The sequence below is a fragment of the Cavia porcellus genome, unplaced genomic scaffold, assembly GCF_034190915.1.
Source record: "Cavia porcellus strain 051 isolate PalLab524CR breed Dunkin Hartley unplaced genomic scaffold, mCavPor4.1 scaffold_1, whole genome shotgun sequence".
Taxonomy (NCBI): domain Eukaryota; kingdom Metazoa; phylum Chordata; class Mammalia; order Rodentia; family Caviidae; genus Cavia; species Cavia porcellus.
Genome location: NW_026947484.1, coordinates 130717214 through 130723213, shown reverse-complemented (window position 1 = coordinate 130723213; position 6000 = coordinate 130717214).

The window sequence follows — 6000 nt, the reverse complement described above, 5'->3', positions numbered from 1 at the left end:
TGTGCTCCACCCATGCAGCACCCAGCTCTTTTCTCTCTCCTGGTGCTTCTCCTGCTCTGTGGTAAATGGTTGTTCGTAAACCTGTCTAACTTCAGGTGCATTGAGAACTAGCACAGGGTCTTACCTGCTAGTCAACAATTTTCAGTGCATGAATTATGAATGAATGAATCAGTAAGTGAGTGAATGAATCGTGTTTTTCCAGTAAGTTTCAGAAGGCTCTGGACTTCTAATAATACAAAAAAATCCAATTTCTGTGGGGCTTTTGACTTTTACAATCTCCTCCTTCTTGTCCTATTAACCAGAGTCTCAAGGCTAAAGGTATCGAGGTTGTTCTCAAGGTGGTCAATGTATTCATTCCTACATATCACTTATAACACTTTCTTTCTTTCTTCAGCCCAACAGTGACTACGAAGGGCTTGATGAACATGAGGCACAAGGAAGGGAGTTAAGAAGACTTGTTTTTCATACAAAAGATCCATTGCCACCTTTCTTTGCTGAGGTGATGGGAAATCCCTTAAGCTTGCTGATAAAGCATCATTAAACTAGGTCTCCTAAAATCTAAAACTCAGCAAGTACTTACCAAGAAAGAAAGTGCTGAGAGGTGTAAAGAGTAAGCCATCATCCAGTACCAGGCCACAAACCACTTGCAGAAGACTTTTCTGCTGAGTTTTTAGGGAAGTAAGGGGAAAGACATGTTAATAAATAAGAGCATTGGATGTGTGGATATATGTGAGCAGAGCAGGAGGTAAATTGCAGGCTGTTGTTGGGGAATAATAAGAAAAAGAAAGCTGGGGATTTAGCTCAGTGACTTAAATGCCTGCCTTGCAAGCGCGAGGTCATGAGTTTGATCCCTGGTACTGATAAAAAGAAAAGAAGAAAAAAAAGAAAAAGAAAGTGAGCTTAAAGGTCAAAGAGTTCTGAGCCTTCACAAAAAAGTAATATTGGATCTGTAAGAGATGTAGGTGAATGGAAGATGTTCCAGGGAAAGGACCCTATATGCATTGAGGGGCTATCTGGGGGTTGGAATTGGAAAAGAAGGGACTGAATCTCAAAGCATAAATGCAATTCTCAAACACCATAACAAAGCTAGAGGGCCAGGGCCTTTCCCCTACCTTGTCTGTGCTTCAGAGACCCTGCATATAAGGCTTTGATCCTAGCCAGGCTTAGGCAGGACAATCAGAGGGCTTAATATTGCCATCTGGTGGTGGAAGACCAATCTTAGCAGTTCAATGTGACCAACTACAGTAATATTATGAGTGGATAATGAGTTTGCTAGAGCTCTTGAAGGTGGGGTGGGGTGTATTAAATAGGAGAAGGGTATCAGTGAGATCCCTAAGCCCTTACTCCTTCCAAAACATGTGATTTATTTGCACTTTCAAGTGCAAAATTTGTGCCTTTTTGCCCAGCACCTAATACAGAGCCTGGTACAGAGTAGCCACAATCACAACAATGCAATAAAAACTGTTGAGAGCTGGAGTGATGGCACACAAGACTGATACAGGAGACTTGCTGTGAATTTGAGGCCAGCCTGAGCTACACAGTGAGTTCAAGACTAGCTTGGACTACATAGTGGACCTTGTTTCAAAACACTTTTAAAAAGGAAGAAAAAAAGAAAAAGTTGGTAAATGCCTGCCATGAATTTCCTCATAACAATCTTGAAATAAAGATGATAGTTTTATAAGAATAGGGAACTGAAACCATGATAAATCCACTGAGTCACTTGGTAGATATTTACTGAGCACCCATGAGATGTGATGCTCTGTGAGGCGCTGCCACACATAGATAAATGCCAGGCATAGGATGTGCCCTCTGGAAGCCAATATTTTGAAAGGGGAATGGGACCTTATGAAAATAATATGATAGCAACTGGTTTTAATGGGGGAAACACCCAGAAAGGAAAAAAGAATACAATAGTAAAAGTTATTAATTAACTTTTCAATCCATTGGATTAAAAAAGGAAAGAAAAACACATGGTTCTTCTGGATTAACTCACCCACCACCACATTATGTGAATGTAAATGAATCTTTTTCTCTTTTTTTTCTTCTTCCTCCGATTTGACTGCCCTGATTTTAATTTTATCTCCTCATGGAATCTATTTTCCCCTTTCTTAACTCCTCTTTTCTATCAATGCTATACTTTGCTATCACAACCATAACTTGCTGAATGAATGAGTGAACTTATGGACATATCTGGCTCATTCACTGTGGCTCAGACTCAGTGAGATTATAGAAATATAGTTTCTGCCCTGTGGCTGCTCATAATCAAAGGGAAAAGAATGTGACAATAAATAATTAAAATACTGCATAGAAATGAAAACAATGATGGTGCTGAGGATGAGGTACCCATCTGAGTTTATATCTAATGGAGCATACATAAAGATTGGATCATCAACAAGCTCCAGGTCTTTTACTCTTGACAAATGTTCTGGGGGTGTACCTTCATTTGAAAGTGTCACATAGATGACCCCAAAGACTCCATTAAAAGACTACAAGGTTTAATAAACAAATTCAGTTGCATAGCTGGATACAAAGTCAACATCAAAAATCAATAGTATTCCTGTAGATGAATAACAAATTCACTATGAGAGAAATTAAGGAAACCACACCTTTCACAATAGCATTTGAGAAAATGAAATATGTAGGAGTCAATCTGATGAAGGGAGTAAAAGACCTCTACATTGAAAACTACAATACTTTGAAAAAGAAATTGAAGAGGATATCAGAAAATGGAAAGATATGCCTTGCTCTTGGGATAGGAAGAACCAGTATATTGAAAATGGTCATACTTCTAAAACTATTATACAGATTTAATGAAATTCTGATCAAAACTCCAACAGTTTAATTCTCTCACAGAATTAAAGAAAACAATCCTAAAATTCACTTGGAACTGGAAGCAAAGGCAATTTTGAGCAACAAAGTCAAGGCAGAGAGCATCACAATCCCCAACTTGAAATTATGCCATAAAGCTACTATGATAACATGACACTGGCAAAAAAAAAAAACAGACAGACCTAAAGATCAGTGGAACAGATTAAAAGATACAGAAACAGCTCTAGATATACTTAGCCACCTTACTTTGATAAAGGTGCCGAACACATTCTTTGGAATAAAGGTAGCCTCTTTAATTAATGGTGCTTGAAAAACATGCCAAAGATTACAATTGGACACATCTTTCACCACGCACTAAGCTAAAAGTTAAAATGAATCAAAGAGATGTGTTAAAACAGAAGCAATAAATCTTCTGGGAGACAGAAAAGGTAAAACTCATGAAGACCCTGGTGTAGGCAAATATTACATGAATAAACCCCAAATACAAAGGAACTATCACAAAGGATCAACAACTGGAATCTCATTTTATTAAAAAGCTTTTGTACAGCAAGAGAAACCACCAACAGAGTAAAGAGACAACCCACAGTGTGGGAAAAAGTGTTTTTCAGCTCTTCTGCAGACAAAGGATTACTCTCAAATATATAAAGTTAGGGCCAGGAATTTAGCTCAGTGGCATAAGCGCCTGCCTTGCAAGCGCATGGTTGTGTGTTCAATTCCTGGTAACAAAAAAAGAAAAAGAAAAAAATAAACAATGTGTAAAGTACTCAGAAAAATCAGGCCTCCAAACATTAAAGACCCAGTCCCAAAATGGACATCTGAGATGAATACATTCTTCTCAAATGAAGAAACATAAACAGCAAATAAACACATGGTAAAATGTTCAATATCACTGTTAATTTGAGAGATACAAATCAAAATGACACTGAGATTCCATTCCACCCCAGAAAGTTTGACTATTATCAAGAAATCAACCAATAACAAGTGCTGGAAGGGTGTGGGGGGAAATGAAGTTTTCCATCATTGGTGGTAGTGTAGAAAGGTGCAACCACTCTGAAAATCAGTATGAAAGTTTCTCAAAAAACTTGGACTAAAAGTTCCACTTGACCCAGTTCATCCATCTCCTAACTATCTTCCCAAAAGAATTAAAAGCATCATACCACCATGACATATACACACCTGTTTATAGTTGCACAGTTTGGAATAGTCAAATCTTGCAAACAACCCAAATGTCCATCAACGGGTGAATAAAAAAGAAGATATGGGGCTTTTATACAATAGAGTACTACTATCACCCCAACAGTTTCCAAGCTTGGCTATCCATTAAGGGTAAGCTTCCATGATGACCTTGGGACCACTGAGGAATTAAAAGTCACCAATTGGGGATCAACTGGAGTTTTGGAATCATTAATATCACTGGGGATCATTGGGGGTCTTTAAAATCACTGCTGTACAATTCTCACTCCCCAAAATCCTAACTTCATCAGAAATGTGATTTGGTATCAAGAATTTAAAATCTCTACTAGGAAATTATAAAGAGGAACCATTCCTGGAAGTCACTCTTGAAAATCCTACTGGACCTGGCCTGACCTGGGAATCGGATGGAATCAAATGCAAGTTTGAAGAGAGCATGTCAGGTCCCACTGTAGAGGACTTGTTCTGAGTTTGAAGAATATTCCAAAAAATATCACTTCTGCTGATCTAAAACAATGTGTGGAATTTCAGAGGGTAAATGTGGAGGAGGGTGAGATTTTATTCCCTGATCTACTTTTCTAGACACTTTTTCATTAATCCAGCTTTCTTTAAATTCATGGATCAAAACTAGAAACAAAATTTCAATCAGGTGATGTCCAGTATAATACAGAGTGAGGGACTGCTTTGGGCCCTTTGCGTGCAGTGGTCTTTTAATCTCAATTCATCTATATCTTATTGAATTCAAGGAAAACGAGAACTCAGTGTTATGCAAGTAAAGATAAATCTTTCCCTCATCACATTGCACAACTTTCAATACTGCTTCTCCACGTCCTGTCCTTGCTATTTCACTTCCTGTCTGCTTCATAGGAATAGGTGGTACCTCTCTCATTTCCTCCTCAACCCAAGTCTAGCCCTTATATTTTCTATAGGTAAATTAGCTCTTAGATTTACATTAGTATTCTTCATTTTTCTTCATCATTCCTTTTCTTCAGATTTATTTAATCTGTAAACATGTATTGAACATAGTGAGTGCCAAGTCTGAGGAGCATGCAGAGAAGCATAGGAGTTAGTCCTGGCCCTGCACAGCTTTGCGATCTAATTGGAAAAAAGATAGCAAGACTCCTTATGGTAGCTATTGTTCATTTCCTATTACCTTTTTTTGAAGTCTTGTATTGATTTCATTGTTTTGTTTTGATTCTGTTCTGTTCATTTGATTTTATTATGTCTATGGTATGGGAAGCTATTTTGAAAATAACAAGAGGCATTACGGTAGCTATTGTTGATTTTCTGTCTTCTTCTTTTGAAGTCTTGTATCATTTTCACTATTTTGTTTTGATTGATTTTATTCTGTTTTATTTTATTTGGTTTTATTCTCTTCAAAATAAAAAAATTTAAATGAATGACAGGTCAAAATGACTCCAAGGTATCTTGACTAGTAGACCTGTTGATTTTCTCACTTTCTGATAGCCCTGAAGCCTGGAAAGAACTTCCAAAATAAGAACACCTTCTCTATCAGACCTTTCTACAATCTCAACCTTCACCTCCAAGACTTAATACTCTTTAATTGTATAAATTAATCCTTAATTCACTTTATTTAAATTTTGTTTTTCATTTTAAATGTAGAAGAGATTACTGATGTAGCAAATAAAGAAAAATCTGTAATAAAAAACAATAAAGTTATTTAAAGTTTTTTATATATTATATATAAATATAATTATAAATATATATTACATATTTTCTTCATTTTTTGCTGAACATAAATAATAGTATCTTGTTATTATGTAGCTTTAACACCTTCATTAAAGTATAATTTTTAAAATATACTCATTTGCAGCCTAAAATTCAATGAGATTTTAGTATATGTGTAGAGTTACAAGCTAGCTCCTCCTAAAGTTCTCTCCTGCCTGTTTTCAATCAGTGCCCACCCCATCTAAATCCCAGTCGATCATTGTTTGGCTCTATTTCTCTACTAGTGTGCTT